Source organism: Mercurialis annua, linkage group LG3 (assembly GCF_937616625.2).
Source record: "Mercurialis annua linkage group LG3, ddMerAnnu1.2, whole genome shotgun sequence".
Lineage (NCBI taxonomy): Eukaryota > Viridiplantae > Streptophyta > Magnoliopsida > Malpighiales > Euphorbiaceae > Mercurialis > Mercurialis annua.
This window is the reverse complement of record NC_065572.1, coordinates 21,435,808-21,454,490: the sequence shown is the minus strand read 5'-3', so window position 1 is coordinate 21,454,490 and position 18,683 is coordinate 21,435,808.

Here is an 18,683-nt window from a genome sequence, read left to right as displayed (position 1 = left end):
AAACGTTTGGCTTAAATTGCTAAAAAAGTTAAACGTTTAGATTTGTTTCATAACGTTTTAAGCATTTGGTTTTATTTCGTAACTTTTGTAAAAGATTCACTTCAATCGATAAAAAGGTGAAACGTTTGGATTTGTTTCGTAACGTTTGTAAATGTTTTACTTAAATTGCTAAAAAGGTGAAACATTTGGATTTGTTTTGTAACGTTTGTAAACGTTTGGCTTAAATTGCTAGAAAAGTTAAACGTTTAGATTTGTTTCGAAACGTTTTAAGCATTTGGTTTTATTTCGTAACTTTTGTAAAAGTTTCACTTCAATCGCTAAAAATGTGAAATGTTTTGATTTGTTTCGTAACTTTGGCAAACGTTTGGCTTAAATTGCTAAGAAGGTGAAACGTTTGGTTTTGTTTCATAGCGTTTTTAAACGTTTTGCTTCAATTGATAAAAAGGTGAAACGTTTGGATTTATTTCGTAACATTTGCAAATATTTGGCTTAAATTGCTAAAATGGCAAAACACTTGGATTTGTTTCGTAACGCTTGTAAACGTTTGGCTTAATTCGCTAAAAAAAGTGAAACGTTTGGATTTGTTTTTGTAACGTTTTAAACATTAGGTTTTGTTTCGTAATATTTGTAAACGTTTGGCTTAAATTTCTAAAAAGATAAAACACTTGGATTTGTTTCGTAACGTTTGTGTTTTGCTTAAATTGCTAAAAAGGTGAAACATTTGAATTTATTTCATAACGTTTATAAACGTTTGGCTAATATTGCTGAAAAGGTGAAACGTTTGGATTTGTTTTGTAACGTTTTAAACGTTTGGTTTTGTTTGGTAATATTTGTAAATATTTGGCTTAAATAGCTAAAAAGGTGAAACGTTTGGATTTGTTTCGTAATGTTTGTAAACATTTGGCTTAAATAGCTAAAAAGGTGAAACATGTGGATTTGTTTCGCAACGTTTATAAATATTTGGCTGAAATTGCTAAAAAGGTGAAACGTTTAGTTTTATTTCGTAACTTTTTAAACGTTTGGCTTAAATTGCTAAAAAGGTGAAACGTTTGGTTTTATTTCGTAATGTTTGTAAAAGTTTGGCTTACATTTATAGAGATTTAAGCCAAACGTTTAAAACATTTTACCTTTTTAGCGATTTAAGCCAAACTTTTACAAACGTTATGAAACAAATCCAAACGTTTCACATTTTTAACTATTTAAGCCAAACGTTTACAAAGGTTACGAAACAAAACAAATCGTTTCACCTTTTTACCGATTGAAGCCAAACGCTTGAATTTAAAACATTTGAAACGCTTGGATTTGTTGCGTACCGTTTGTAAACGTTTGGCTTCAATCACTAAAAAGGGGAAACATTTGGATTTGTTTTATAACGTTTGTAAACATTCGGCTTAAATCGCTAAAAAGATGACACGTTTGGATTTGTTTCGTAATCTTTGTAAACGTTTGGTTTAAATCGCTAAAATTTTGAAACGTTTGGATTTGTTTCGTAACGTTTGTAAACGTTTCGCTTAAATTGCTAATGTAATAACCCGTATTTTTATAATTTGTTTTGGTGGTTGGTTATCCGTTTAAAGTTTGGTTTGTGATGGAGTTTGGTTGTGTTTTTACTTCGACATGTTCTCGTTGTTCTTCCGACTTGTTTTCGGATTGATTTATGTGCGAATTAGCATATGTGGTACCTTGGTTGTGTCATGTTGAATGACTTATGTGTACCCCTTGAACCTTTAAGTATTTGATGTTAAATTGATTTATTTCCGGATTGTTATCGAAACAAAGTTTGCATGTTTTCAAATCTGCCATGCGTTAGTAAAACAACCATATCTCCCAATTTAACCGTCAGATCGGGCTGCCCTTTGGATATGTTGTACCTAAGAGGATTATCTTTCATTCGACCATTCGGATCGTCGTTTTGACCCCTTTTCGGGTCAACCGGACCTATAACCGGACCTGCTGGGTAGAACCGGCCATAGGTCCGGTCCACTCTGATTTCTGCATTGGCAATGAGTCAACCGGTTTTATAACCGGTTCTGCTGGGCAGAACCGGCCGTAGAACCGGGTCATTACGGGTTTGCTTATAAAAACTTCGTTTTTCGAAAAAAATCAGCCCCCACTCGTTCCCACAAACCCTAAACTGATTTCTAAACATTTATAAACGATTCCCAATCACATTTTGGTGCCTCAAGACACTTGGTAAGTGTTCTAACATCCATTCCATCATTCAATTCATGGTTTATGTAATCAAATTATTTGGGTATTCATTGGTCCTTTGGTTTTTCATTGTTGTAGCCATTATTCCAATATTTTTCTGAGTTTTCCTTGCTCTTTTGGATTGCTAAGGTAATTAATCCTTCCTTTACCCTTTTAATTTGAATCGTTGGTGTGATGGTTGTTGTTAGATTTCAATTTAAAATGTTAGTTGTTGTGGCATGTAATTATATGGGCTGTTTTGATTTTGTTTTCTTATTAGTGTATCAAATTCATTGTCAATACTTGTTGGGCATTCGTTGTAGTCGTTTATGCTTTCTTGAATTCGATTCATTCATGCGTTGTATGGATTTCATAAAAGTGGAATGCTAGGGCTGCGCATAATTTCATTGACATGATGTTGTTGTTTAAAGAATTAGATTGCTATAAATTATTTTAGTTTGATTTTGTTATAGGGCTGTAAATAATTGAATTAACATGTGTTTGGTGATTAAAAATCAAATTGACTGAGTTGGATTAGTTTGGGTTGAGCATTTCAAATTGTTTGTTATTTGGCTTGATAATCATGATCAATTGGTATGTTTTGGTTGGAGGTTTTGAAACTGTAAATGTAATTGGTTTAAGCTTTTGAGATGAATTGGATTCATTAAAGTGTCATGGCATGATTGTTTTGAGGTTGGCTTGTTTTTCCGATTTTGGCTAAATGTTGAATTTGTTGCCATGTAATGTATTGATTGTTTAAACAAGTTAGTTGGGTTGTTTAACATTATTGGTTAATGTTGGATTGTTGTTAGCATGTCAGTATGATGTATAAATTATTGTTAATCTTGCTTGGACATGTTTAATGTTAGAGGGCATGCTAAGGTGATTGTATATTTTATGTTGGCCGTTTGAGCATGTTTATCCATTGAGGACTTTTGTCGAGAACCTTATGAGCATTATGATATTTTGGTTATTGAGTTATTATTGAGTTCCCTTGCTTTCTAAATTAAGACATTGATTTGTTAAAGTATTTTCGAACTTTAAACGAATTGTTTTACTTTGGTTGGATGTTTGGTTTGGGTTAGACTTGGGTCGCCCAATTTGTGAGTATAGGCTTGGCAGTTTTGATAACTCGGCTAACTCACCACTTTGGTTTAAACTTGGTTTTATGATTTTAACTAAGTTATTGAAATTGTTTTCCGGTTAATGTTTTAAAAGTGGGAACTTAATTTGACTTGACTATCATATAACTTTGGTTATGTTGAGTAAGTATGATTACTCTACTTTTGTTTATGCTTTGGCTATGGATTAATTAAGTGTGTTTGATGTATGTCTTGTCTTGTTGATGTTTGTGCTAGTCTTATGTGGTGTCTAGTACTCCCTAGAGTTAGGACATGTTTTAATTCTGATTTATGTTTTCTTAGACTCCTCGACTGTTCGTGCGTCGGAGTCAAACCATGTTTAGTTACTTGCCAGGTTATCACGTGGATTAGCAAGCAGTGAGTTTGTACTTACTATTTACCGCTTTATTAAGTAAACTGTTATTTTAATATATAAATATATACTGTATGTATATTTCGAACTGTTTTTTTATTATGGCTTGTAGTTGGAACATGCTACCTAATGGGCATCATTAGGACTGCGTGCACACCGATATTGATCTAGACAAGGTATGTGATATATGGTGGTAACTCGGTGTGAGCATAGCTCTCGGGACCGGTAGAGTAACTCGGCGTAGCTCAGCTCTCGGGACTCTGCTTATTGATAAAGAGTGGTCGATGGTAACTCGGTGTAGCTCAGCTCTCGGGACCAGGCCAATTGGATTATGGTTAAATTTAGTATTGTGGATTAGGGTTCCAACTATTAAACGTAATGTTTTTATTAAATGTTTTAAACGGTTTTAAAGGTTTTCCACTTGATAAATGTAAATAGTGGTATGAACTTATCTCAGTATATCTGACCCCGTTGTTTTCCCAATTTTTCCAGGGTTATGATATGAGCGAGTCAGCTGCTCTCTGATTCTTTATTTCCTCGGAGGTTTTACTTTATTTTATAAAGTTTATTAAATTGATTTTATTCTTAGACCGCAGTAGTAAATAGAAGTCTTATGTCGAATACTTGTTATAAATGTATTCAATGAATTATTGCTATGTTGGCATTCTTTTATTAACTTGGGTTAATATATACTTCTGCCATGTTTAAGACTCAGAGTTGGCTAAGCACTTTATAATATGTGTTGTATATTATGAACTGCTAGAACTAGGCTGAAGTCTCGGTTGCCCCCGAGCATTGGTTTTCTTGCAGGCTTATGTATTTGTTGGTTATCCGCAAGGCTAGCTACGGGTTTTGGTACAACCATACACATACCCTAGCGCCGGTCGCGATTCATGAAATTGGGTCGTGACAACTAAAAAGGTGAAACGTTTGGATTTGTTTTATAAGGTTTGTAAACTTTGGCTTAAATCGCTAAAAAAGTTAAATGTTTGGTTTTGTTTCGAAACGTTTGGAATTGTTTAGTAACGCTTGTAAATGTTTGGCTTAAATCGCTAAGAAGGTGAAATGTTTGGATTTGTTTCGCAACGTTTGTAAACGTTTGGCTTAAATTGCTAAAAAGGTGAAACGTTTGGATTTGTTTCGTAATGTTTGTAAATGTTTGGCATAAATTGCTAAAAAGGTGAAACGTTTGGATTTGTTTCGTACCGTTTGTAAACGTTTGGCTTAAATCGCTAAAAAGTTGAAACGTTTGGATTTATTTCGTAATGTTTGTAAACGTTTGGCTTAAATCGCTAAAAAGGTGAAACGTTTGGATTTGTTTCGTAATGTTTGTAAACGTTTGACTTATATAGCTAAAAAGGTGAAACATTTGGTTTTGTTAGTAACGTTTCTAAACGTTTAGCTTAATTTGCTAATATGGTGAAATGTTTGGTTTTGTTTCGTAACGTTTTTAAACGTTTCGCTTCAATCTCTAAAAAGGTGAACATTTGGTTTTGTTTCGTAACGTTTATAAACGTTTTACTTAAATCGCTAAAAGTGTTAAGCGTTTGGATTTGCTTTGTAACGTTCCGTTTTGTTTCGTAACGTTAATAAACGTTTAACTTAATCGCTAAAAAAGTGAAACGCTTGAAAATGTTTCGGAACGTTTCTAAACGTGTGGCTTTGTTTCGTAACGTATGTAAACGTTTGTCTTAAATTGCTAAAAAGGTGAAACGTTCGGTTTTGTTTCGTAACGTTTATAAATGTTTGGCTTAAATTGCTAAAAAAGTGAAACGTTTGGATTTTTTTCGTAATGTTTGTAAACGTTTGGCTTAAATTGATAAAAAGGTTACGTTTGGATTTGTTTCGTAACGTTTGTAAATAATTGACTTAAATCGCTAAAATGGGGAAACGTTTAGATTCGTTTCGTGATGTTTTAAACGTTTGGATTTGTTTCAGAACATTTGTAAATGTTTGGCTTAAATTACTAAAAAGGTTAAACGTTCAATTTAGTTTTGTTACGTTTGTAAACGTTTTGCTTGAATCACTAAAATGGTAAAGAGTTTGGATTTGTTTAGTAAAATTTTAAATGTTTGGTTTTGTTTCATATCCTTTGTAAACGTTTGGCTTAAATCGCAAAAAAAGGTGAAACGTTTGGATTTATTTCGTAATGTTTTAAACGTTTAGTTTTGTTTCGTAACGTTTGGATTTGTTTCGTAACGTTTGTAAACGTTTGGCTTAAATAGCTAAAAAGGTGAAACGTTTAGATTTCTTTCGTATCGTTTGTAAATGCTACAAAACAAAACAAAACGTTTACAACGTTACGAAACAAATCCAAACGTTTTCATCTTTTTAGCGATTTAAGCCAAACGTTTACGAAGGTTATGAAACAAAACCAAACGTTTCCCTTTTTAGGGATTTAAGACAAACGTTTACAAACATTACGAAACATATCCAAACGATTCGCCTTTTTAGCAATTTGAGCCAAATGTTTACAAACGTTACGAAACAATTCCAAACTTTTCCCCTTTTTAGGGATTTATGCAAAACGTTACGAAACAAATCCAAACGTCTCCTCTTTTTAACGATATAAGCCAAACGTTTACAAACGTAACGAAACAAATCCGAACGTTTCACCTTTTTAGTGATTGAAGCCAAACGTTTACAAATGTTACAAAACAAATCCAAACGTTTCGAAGCAGATCCAAATGTTTAAAAAGTTACAGAACAAATCCAACTGTTTCACCTTTTTAGCGATTTAAGCCGAACGTTTACAAAGGTTACGAAATAAAACCAAATGTTTCACCTTTTTAGTGATTTAAGCCAAACGTTTACAAACGATACGAAACAAATCCAAGTGTTTTATCTTTTTAGATATTTAAGCCAAACGTTTACAAATATTACGAAACAAATCCAAGAATTTCACCTTTTAGCTATTTAAGCCAAACGTTTACAAACGTTACGAAACAAATCCAAGCGTTTCACCTTTTTAGCGATTGAAGCCAAACGTTTACAAACTTTAAGGAACAAATCCAAACGTTCCAATGATTTCAGCCAAACGTTTCCAAACTTTACGAAACAGATCTGAACGTTTCACCTTTTTTAGCGATTTAAGCCAAACGTTTACAAGCGTTACGAAACAAATCCAAACGATTCACCTTTTTAGCAATTTAAGCAAAATCTTTATTTCATTGTCAGCATCGTAATTGAATCGTATATGGAATTAGATTTTGAAAAGGTAAACATTTGGATTGGATACGAAACAAAACCAAACGTTTGGCTTAAATCTCTAAAATTGGGAAGTGTTTGGATTTGTTTCGTAACCTTTGTAAACGTTTGGCTTAATTCGCTAAAAATGTGGAACATTTGGATTTTTGTTTCGTAACGTTTTAAACGTTTGGTTTTGTTTCGTATTGTTTATAAACGTTTGGCTTAAATCGCTAAAGAGGTGGAACGTTTAGTTTTGTTTCGTAACGTTTGTTAACGTTTGACTTGAATCGTGAAAAAGGTGAAATGTTTAAATTTGTTTTGTAACGTTTGTAAACGTTTGGCTTTAATCGCTAAAAAGGTAAAACATTTGGTTTTGTTTCGTAACATTTCTAGACGTTTGGCTTAAATCGCTGAAAAAGGGGAAACGTTTGGTTTTGTTTCGTAACGTTTGTAAACGTCTGGCTTATATCGCTAAAGAGTTTAAACGTTTGCATTTGTTTCATAACCTTTGTAATCGTTTGGATTAAATGTTTGAGTCTGTTTCGTAGCGTTTGTAAATGTTTTGCTTAAATCACTAAAAAGGTGAAACGTTTGGATTTGTTCCGTAACATTTGAAAATGTTTGGCTTAAATCGCTAAAAGGTGAAACGTTTGGATTTGATTTTTAATGTTTGTAAACGTTTGGCTTAAATTGCTAAAAAGGTGACACGTTTGGATTTGTTTCGTAACGTTTGTAAACGTTTGGCTTAAATTGCTAAAAATGTGAAACGCTTGGATTTGTTTCGTATAGTTATAAACATTTTGTTTAAATTGCTAAAAAGGTTAAACGCTTGGATTTGTTTTGTAACATTTGTAAACGTTCGGCTTAAATAGCTAAAAAGTTGAAACACTTGGATTTGTTTCGTAACGTTTCTAAACGTTTGGCTTAAATTTCTAAAAAGGTGAAACGTTTGGATTTGTTTCGTAACTTTTGTAAATGTTTGACTTGAATTGCTTAAAATTTGAAACATTTGGATTTATTTCGTAATGTTTTAAACGTTCGGTTTAAATTGCTAAAAAGGTGAAACGTTTTGATTTGTTTTGCAACGTTTGTAAACGTTTGGCTTAAATCGATAAAAGAGTGAAACATTTTGATTTGTTTCGTAATTTTTGTAAACGTTTGGCCTAAATTGAAAAATATGTGAAACGTTTGGATGTGTTTAGTAAATTTCTAAACGTTTGGCTTAAATCGCTAAAAATGGGGAAACCTTTGATTTTGTTTCGTAAAGCTTGTAAACGTCTGGCTTATATCGCTTAAAAGTTGAAACGTTCGCATTTGTTTCATAACTTTTGTAATTGTTTGGCTTAAACGTTTGAATCTAATTCGTTACGTTTGTAAACGTTTGGCTTAAATCACTAAAAAGATGAAACGTTTGGATTTGTTCCGTAACATTTGAAAACGTTTGGCTTAAATCGCAAAAAAGGGGAAACGTTTGGTTTTGTTTCGTAACGTTTGCAAACGTTTGACTTAAATCGCTAAAAGGTGAAACATTTGGATATGATTTTTAACGTTTGTAAACGTTTGGCTTAAATTGCTAAAAAGGTTAAATGTTTGGATTTGTTTCGTAACGTTTATAAACATTTGGCTTAAATTGCAAAAAATGTAAAACGCTTGGATTTGTTTCGTAAAGTTTTAAACGTTAGGTTTAAATTGCTAAAAAGGTTAAACGCTTGGATTTATTTTGTAACGTTTGTAAATGTTTGGCTTAAATTGCTAAAAAGTTGAAACGCTTGGATTTGTTTCGTAAAGTTTGTAAACGTTTGGCTTAAATCGCTAAAAAGGTGAAACATTTGGATTTGTTTCGTAACGTTTGTAAATGTTTGGCTTGAATTGCTTAAAATTTGAAACATTTGGATTCGTTTCGTAAAATTTTAAACGTTTGGTTTAAATTGCTAAAAAGGTGAAACGTTTTGATTTGTTTTGTAATTTCTGTAAACGTTTGGCTTAAATCGATAAAAGGGTGAAACGTTTTGATTTGTTTCATAATGTTTGTAAACGTTTGGCTTAAATTGCAAAAAATGTGAAATGTTTGGATGTGTTTCGTAAATTAAACGTTTGGCTTAAATCGCTAAAAAGGTGAAACGCTTGGATTTGTTTCATAACGTTTGTAAACGTTTGGCTTAAATCGCTAAAAAGGGGATACGCTTGGATTTGTTTCGTAATGTTTGGCTTGAATTGCTTAAAATTTGAAACATTTGGATTTGTTTCGTAAAGTTTTAAATGTTTGGTTTAAATTGCTAAAAAGGTGAAACATTTGGATTTTTTTTGTAACGTTTGTAAACGTTTGGCTTAAATCGATAAAAGGGTGAAACGTTTTGATTTGTTTGGTAATGTTTGTAAACGTTTGGCTTAAATTGCAAAAAATGTGAAACGTTTGGATGTGTTTCATAAAGTTTTAAACGTTTGTCTTAAATCGCTAAAAAGGTGAAACGTTTGGATTTGTTTTGTAACGTATGTAAACGTTTGGCTTAAATCGCTAAAAAGGTGAAACGTTTGCTTTTGTTTCTTACACTGTTTTACCTTTCTAGCGATTTTAGCCAAACGTTTACAAATGTTACGAAACAAATCCAAAAGTTTCACCTTTTTAGCGATTTAAGCAAAACGTTTACAAACAGTACGAAAAAAATCCAAACGTGTTACCTTTTTAGCGATTTAAGCCAAACTTTTACAAACGTTATGAAACAAATCCAAATGTTTCCCCTTTTTAGAGATTTAAGCCAAACATTAACAAACGTTACAAAACAAATCCATATGTTTCACCTTTTTAGCGATTTAAGCCAAACGTTAAACGTTACAAAAGAAAATCAAGCGTCTAAAATGTTACGAAACAAATCCAAACGTTTTGCATTTAGCGATTTAAGCAAAACGTTTGCAAACATTAAGAAACAAAACCGAGCGTTTCACCTTTTTAGCAATTTAAGCCAAACGGTTTCAAAGTTACGAAACAAATCCATGCGTTTCACCATTTTAGCAATTTAAGCCAAACCTTTAAAAACGTTACGAAAAAAATCCAAACGTTTCACCTTTTTTGCAATTTAAGCTAAACGTTTACAAACGTTCCTAAACAAAACCAAGCGTTTCACTTTTTTAGCAATTTAAGCCAAACGTATACAAATGTTATGAAACAAATCCAAATGTTTCACCTTTTTAGCAATTTAAGCCAAACGTTTACAAACGTTACGAAATAAATCACAACGTTTCACCTTTTTAGAGATTTAAGCCAAACGTTTATAAACGTATGAATTTAAGCCAAACATTTTACCTTTTTAGCGATTTAAGTCAAACATTTACAAAGGATATGAAACAAATCCAAGCGCTTCACCTTTTTAGCAATTTAAGCCAAACGTTTACAAACGTTACGAAATAAATCAAAACGTTTCACCTTTTTAGTGATTTAAGCCAAACGTTTATAAACGTATGAATTTAAGCCAAACGTTTCACCTTTTTAGCGATATAAGCCAAACATTTACAAAGGTTATGAAACAAATCCAAATGTTTTACCTTTTTAACAGTTTAAGCCAAACGTTTACAAACGTTATAAAACAAATCCAAGCGTTTCACAGTTTTTTCAATTTAAGCCAAACTTTTACAAACGTTACGAAACAAATCCAACTGTTTCATCTTTTTAGCGATTTAAGCTAAACGTTTACAAACGTTACGAAACAAATCCAAACATTTCACCTTTTTAGCGATTTTAGCCAAACGTTTAAAAATATTACGAAAAAAATCCAAAATTTCACCATTTTAGCTATTTAAGCAACACGTTTACAAATGATACCAAACAAATCCAAACGTTTCACCTTTTTAGCGATTTAAGCCAAACGTTTATAAACGCTACGAAACAAATCAAAACGTTTCTCCATTTTAGCAATTTAAGCTAAACGTTTACAAACGTTACGAAACAAATTCAAGGGTTTCTCCTTTTTAGCAATTTAAGCCAAATGTTTACAAAAGATACGAAACAAATCCAAACCTTTCACCTTTTTAGCAATTTAATACAAATGTTTACAAACGTTACAAAACAAAATAAAACTTTTCACCTTTTTAGCGATTTAAGCCAAACATATACGAAGTTACGAAACAAATCCATACGTTTCACCTTTTCAGCCATATAAGCCAAACGTTTCAAAACATTACGAAACAAATCCAAATGTTTCCCCTTTTTAGCGAGTTAAGCCAAACGTTTAGAAATGTTACGAAACAAAACCAATCGTTTAAAACATTACTAAACAAATCCAAACGATTTGCATTTTTAGCGATTTAAGCCAAACGTTTACAAACATTACGAAACAAACCCAATCGTTTCACTTTTTTCGCAATTTAAGCCAAACGCTTATGAAATAAATCCAAACATTTGACCTTTTTAGCGATTTAAGCCAAACGTTTACAAACATATGAAACAAATCCAGACGTTTCACCTTTTAAGCGATTTAAGCCAAACGTTTATAAACATTACAAAACAAAACCAAGCGTTTCCCTTTTTTAGCAATTTAAGCCAAAGGTTTTCAAACGTTACGAAACAAATCTAAGTGTTTCCCCTTATTAGCAATTTAAGCCAAACGTTTACAAACGTTACGAAACAAATCCAAGCGTTTAACCTTTTTAACAATTTAAGCCAAACGTTTATAATATTTACGAAATAAATCCAAACGATTCACCTTTTTAGCGATTTAAGCCAAACGTTTACAAATATATGAAACAAATCCAAACGTTTCCCCTTTTTAGCGATTTAAGCCAAACGTTTATAAACATTACGAAACAAATCTAAGCGTTTCACTTTTTTAGCAATATAAGCCAAACGTGTACAAACATTACAAAACAAATCCAAGCATTTCACCTTTTTAGCAATTTTAAGCCAAACGTTTACAAACCTTACGAAACAAAACCAAGTGTTTCACCTTTTTAGCAATTTAAGCCAAACGTTTACAAACATTATGAAACAAAACCAAGCGTTTCACCTTTTTAGCTATTTAAGCCAAACATTTACAAACGCTACAAAATAAATCCAAACGTTTCACCTTTTTGCGATTTAAGCCCAACGTTTACAAAAGTTTCTAAAAAAAATCCAAATGTTTCACCTTTTTAGTAATTTAAGCCAAACTTTTACAAACGCTACGAAACAAATCCAAGCATTTCACTGTTAAGAAATTTAATCCAAGCGTTTACAAATGTTACGAAACAAATCCAATGTTTCACCTCTTTTGCAATTTAAGCTAAACGTTTACAAACGTTACAAAACAAATCCAAACGTTTCACCTTTTTAGCGATTTAATCCAAACGTTTACAAACGTTACGAATCAAATCCAAACGTTTCACTTTTTTAGCGATTTATGCCAAACGTTACGAAGCAAATCCAAATGTTTCACCTTTTTAGCGATTCACCTTTTTAGCGATTTAAGCCAAACATTTACAAACGTTACGAAACAAATCCAAACGTTTCACCTCTTTAGCGATATAAGCCAAACATTTACAAACTTTACGAAACAAATCCAAACGTTTCCCCTTTTTAGCGATTAAAGCCAAACGTTTACAAACGTTACGAAACAAAACCAAACGTTACAAAACGAATCCAAACGTTTCGCATTTTAAGGGATTTAAGCAAAACGTTTACAAACATATGAAACAAATCCAAACGTTTCCCCTTTTTAGCGATTTAAGCCAAACGTTTATAAATATTTCGAAACAAATCTAAGCGTTTCACTTTTTTAACAATATAAGCCAAACGTGTACAAACAATACAAAACAAATCCAAGCGTTTCACCTTTTTAGCAATTTTAAGCCAAACGTTTACTAACCTTACGAAACAAAACCAAGTTATTCACCTTTTTAGCAATTTAAGCCAAACGTTTACAAACGTTATGAAACAAAACCAAGCGTTTCCCCTTTTTAGCAATTTAAGCCAAACATTTACAAACGCTACAAAATAAATCCAAATGTTTCACCTTTTTCGCGATTTAAGCCCAACGTTTACAAATGTTTCTAAAAAAATCCAAATCTTTCACCTTTTTAGTAATTTAAGCCAAACTCTTACAAACGTTACGAAACAAATCCAAGCGTTTCACTGTTAAGAAATTTAATCCAAGCGTTTACAAACGTTAGGAAACAAATCCAACGTTTCACCTCTTTTGCAATTTAGGCTAAACGTTTACAAACTTTACAAAACAAATCCAAATGTTTCACCATTTTAGCGATTTAAGCCAAACGTTTATAAACGATACGAAACAAATACAAACGTTTCGCCTTTTTAGCAATTTAAGCCAAACGTTTACAAACGTTACGAAACAAATCCAAACGTTTGGCTTAAATCGTTGAAAAGATGAAATGTTTGGATTTGTTTCGTAATGTTTGTAAACGTTTGGCTTCAATCGTTAAAAAAGTGAAACGTTTGGATTTGTTTCGTAACGTTTGTATAAGTTTGGTATAAATCGCTAAAAAGGTGAAATGTTTTGATTTGTTTTGTAAAGTTTGAAACGTTTGGCTTAAATCGCTAAAAAGAGAAAACGTTTGGATTTGTTTCGTAATGTTTGTAAACGTTTGGCTTAAATTGCTAAAAAGATGAAACATTTGGATTTTTTGTAAACGTTTGGCTTAAATTGCTAAAAAGGTGAAACGTTTGGATATGTTTCGTAACGTTTTTAAACGTTTGGCTTAAATCGCTAAAATGGTGAAACGTTTGAAATTTCGTTATGTTTGTTAACGTTTGGCTTATATTGCTAAAAAGGCGAAACGTTTTGATCTGTTTTGTAACATTTCGTAACGTTTGCCAACGTTTGGCTTTATTTGCTAAAAAGGTGAACCATCTGCATTTGTTTCATAACCATTGTAAACGTTTGGCTTAAATCACTAAAAAGGAGAAATGTTTGGATTTTTTTCGTAACGTTTGTAAACGTTTGGCTTCAATCGCTAAAAAGGGGAAATGTTTGGATTTGTTTCATAACGTTTGTAAACGTTTGGCTTCAATTGCGAAAAAGGCGAAATATTTGGATTTGTTTTATTACGTTTGTAAACGTTTGGCATAAATTGCTAAAAAGGTGAAATGTTTAAATTTGTTTCTTAACTGTTTAAATGTTTGGCTTAAATCGCTAAAGTGGGAAAGCGTTTGGATTTGTTTCGTAACGTTAATAAACATTTAGCTTAAATTGCTAAAAAGGTGAAATGCTTTGTTTTGTTTCGTAACTGTAATACCCCGTGTTTTCAAACTTGATTTGTCGGTTCGGTTATCCTGTACAAATTGGTTGTTTTCTTGCATTCGTTGTTATTTTGCATTTCAACATTTTTCTTGTTATGTTTCGAACTTGATTCTGAATGGTTATATGTTAGAAGTAACACTTGTGATACATTGGTTGTGTCTTTTTGAGTGTCTTATATGTATCCCATGATCTCGTATGTGTTTGATGTTGATTCGATTTATTTTCGGGTATATATCAAAATAGCATTTGTATGTTTTCCAGAACTGCCCTGTTTTAGTAAAACGTTGATATCTCCCAATTGAAATGTTGAATCAGGCCCATTTTTTATATGTTGTTTATAAGAGTATATTCTAGCATGTGTTAAATTTTCACGTTTTTTGGATCCTTCTAACTCTCAAAATGATAATTAAATCGTGGTTTTTATCAAAGCCCATGTAAAGCCCGCATAAGTCTATAAGTAGACCCATATTTTCATGTGAGCAGCCCCCTTTTATTTTTCACAAACCCTAAAACGAATATCTTCATATAAAATACACATTTCCTTGTTCTAACAAGCCCGGATGCGATTCATTACGCTAAGAATTTGATTTTTCATCATACTCGCAAGATCTACGCGATTTCTACGTTGTGTTCTTCGCTGGTGGCTTGTGGATCCAATTGATTTCGGTCCAGCCCTTTGAACCTTGGGTTAATACATCAATTATAATCTTGTTCATCATTCTTAGGTAATATTTTTTCTCCTAATTGATTTATGGATTCGTTGTTGTGTGATTTTGCCTAGAAATGCATAATATAGGATTTTGATGGATTGAATCGTCGTTATTGATATGCTATGTTTAAACTGCTGATCTTATATGATTAAATGATGGGTTATACATATATGATCTGATGTTATAAGTTTTGGGAAGTGTTTGGCATGATTCAATAACGAATTGGTGTAATTAAACAATGAATAGGGGATTTCTAGACTTGTGCGAATTGGATTCGTTTAATGAATTATTTAAATGGTTGAATCCAAATTGATTGATTATTAAGTGTTCTTATATCAATAGCTACTGATATAAAAAGTTTTTATTTGTAAATGAGAATTGAAATTGGTTTGTGTTGTAAAATCTCTGCGATGACAATTTTACGAAAGTTAAACGCAACGATTGCAAAATGGTTTTCAAATGCTATATCTACTAATCTAATATTTTCTATATGATGTTTTGATGTTTTTAAATCAGTAGTAACATATTTTGGTTCATCGATTGTTGGTTTTGAATCGTTTGGCTAGTTTAGGCAATTTTCGGCAAAATTGCCAAATTTGATTATTTGAGTGCTTTGGCTTAATTTTGATTTTGATCAAATTGTTAATGGCTGGAAATACATTTTATAAACTATTTTGGACATTTATAAAATGATAGTTTACCTTGGGTCGTTTTAAAAATCAGTGGTTGTTATGGTATATAAGTTATGGTGAATTTTACAAAGGTGTTATGGCTATCTAAGTTAATATTTTAGATTTGAGTTTAAATCTTTAAAAGGTGTTTAAATCCTATTAATTGAATTTAAGGTGGCATTTTTTTAGTGATGTATACTTTGGGTGAAACTTGTCAAGTGTTGGCAAGCTATATGATTTATTGCTTTTAAGGTTGGCATTGTTAAGCTATGGATTGAGTTCTTATTTTCAAATGACTCTGGTTTTATTTAAGGATTGGTTTTAAACTCTGGTTTTCACTTTGGCTTATGGTTGGGTCGGGTTAGACTTGTGTCGCCCGACATGTTGTGTTGAGCTATACTGCAGTTAAGGCTAACACACTACTCTGGGAAACTCTTTGGTTTAAAAGAACTATTTAAGTTATGAAAAGGACTTCGGTTTTGTTTTTATGGATACGAAATCATCTAAGCTAACTTGCCTAAATTGTTTAAAGTGAATGATATGAATTATTTGGTTTGTTTGGTACGTGTTCAAGATGCTAGTCCTATGTGGTGTCTAGTATTCTTAGAGTTAGGGTTGTATGGATTTTAACTTATACATTGTTTTAGACCCGTCGAATGCTCGTGCTTCGGAGTCTACACAAGATTAGCTGTTTGCCAAGATTTCACGTGGATAAGCAAGCAGTGAGTTTGTAGTGCTATTTACCGCTTTATTAAGTACCGCATCATATTTTAATATTATAAATGCTTTTGAACTGTTTTTTACGGATTATGGATCTGGATTGAAATGAGCTGCTCGATAGGCTTGTATCGAGACTGTGTGCACCGGTAAGTACTCTGGGATCGGCAGACTAAAGTCTTGCTTACGCTGGTATATGACGAGGATATGTTCCCGTCCACTCTGGGTTTATCAGTATGCTATGTCATACTTACGCTAGGATCATTTCAATACTGTTTTCCATAATCATATTATATTAGTATAAAAGGTTTTGATTTAAGGGTTTTAAACTTAATAAATGTAAATAGTATTGCGAACTCATCTCAGTATATCTGACCCCGTTGTTTTCCCAAATTTTCCAAGTTTATGATTTGAAAGCTGGTCCACTCCGATTCTTGATTCTTGGAGGTTTTTATGTCAATAAAACTAGTCTGTTGTTTTAAACTCTTAGACTGCAGTAGAACTAGTATAGTGTTTGATTATTATACTTTGATTTGTCGTAGTGGTACGACTTTTATATTATTATACTTTGGCATGTTACATTGGATTATTATATTTGAGGCATGATTCACAGTTTCAGATTATTATCAAGTTATGATATTAGAACTGTTGTATAAACTGTTAGACTTAGGTTGGAGTCTCGGTTTCCCCCGAGCAGTGGTTTTCTTGCAGGTTTATTTGTATATAAGGTTATCCGCGAGGCTTGCTACGGGTTTTGGTACGACCATACCCATACCCTAGCGCCGGTCGCGATCCATGAAATTGGTGAAACTTTTAGAATTGTTCCGTAACGTTTGTAAACGTTTGGCTTAAATTGCTAAAAAGGTGAAACAATTGGATTTATTTCGTATCGTTTGTAAACGTTTGACTTAAATTTATAAAAAGGTGAAACGCTTGAATTTTTTTTCGGAACATTTGTAAACGTTTGACTTAAATTGCTAAAAAGGTGAAACGTGTGGATTTGTTTCGTAACGTTTCTAAACGTTTGGCTTAAATTGCTAAAAAGGTGAAACACCTAGTTTTGTTTCGAACGTTTGTAAGGGTTTGGATTTGTTTCATAACGTTTTAAATGTTTTGTTTTATTTCGTAAGATTTATAAACGTTTGGCTTAAATCGCTAAAAAGGTGAAACGTTCGGATTTGTTTCATAGCGTTAGTAAATGTTTGACTTAAATTGCTAAAAAGGCGAAACATTTGGATTTGTTTCGTAACATTTGGTAAACATTTGGCTTATTTAGCTGTAAAGATGAAACGTTTGGATTTGTTTCGTAACGTTTGTAAATCTTTGGCTTAAATCTCTAGAGAGGTGAAACTTTTGGATTTGTTTTGTAACGTTTATAAACATTTGGCTTAAATAGCTAAAAAGGTGAAACGTTTGGTTTTGTTTCATAACGTTTGTAAACGTTTCGCTTAAATCGCTAAAAAAGTTAAACGTTTGGATTTGTTTTGTAATGTTTGTAAACGTTTGACTTAATTTGCTAAAAAGGTGAAACGCTTGGATTTGTTTCGTAATGTTTGTAAACGTTTGGCTTATATTGCTGAAAAGGTGAAACATTTGGCTTTGTTTCTTAACCTTTGTAAACGTTTGGCTTAAATCTATAAAAAGGTGAAACGTTTGGATTTGTTTCGTAACGTTTGTAAACGTTTGGCTTAAATCGCTAAAAAGGGGAAACGTTTGGATTTGTTTCATAATGTTTGTAAACGTTTGGCTTCAATCGTTAAAAAGGTGAAACGTTTGGATTTTTTCGTAATGTTTTTATAAGTTTGGCATAAATCGCTAAAAATGTGAAATGTTTTGATTTGTTTCGAAAAGTTTGAAACGTTTGGCTTAAATCACTGAAAAAGTGAAACGTTTGGATTTGTTTCGTAATGTTTGTAAACGTTTGGCATAAATTACTAAAAAGGTGAAACGTTTGGATTTGTTTCGTAACGTTTGTAAACCTTTGACTTAAATTGCTAAAAAGGTGAAACGTTTGGATATGTTTCCTAACGTTTGTAAACGTTTGGCTTAAATTGCTAAAAAGGTGACACGTTTGGATTTGTTTCGTAACGTTTGTAAACGTTTGACTTAAATCGCTAAAAAGGCAAAACATTTAGATTTGTTTCGTAATGTTTGTAAACGTTTGTCTTAAATTGCTAAAAAGGCAAAAAGTTTGGATTCGTTTTGTAACATTTTGTAAACGTTTGGCTTAAATCTCTAAAAAGGTGAAACGTTTGGATTTGTTTCGTTATGTTTGATAAGGTTTGGCTTAAATCACTAAAAAGGTGAAACATATGGATTTGTTTCGTAACGTTTATAAACGTTTGGCTTTAATCGCTAAAAAGGTGACACATTTGGATTTGTATAATAACGTTTGTAAACGTTTTGCTTAAATCGCTAAAAAAGGTGAAACGCTTGGATTTGTTTCGTAACGTTAATAAACATTTGGCTTGAATTGCTAAAAA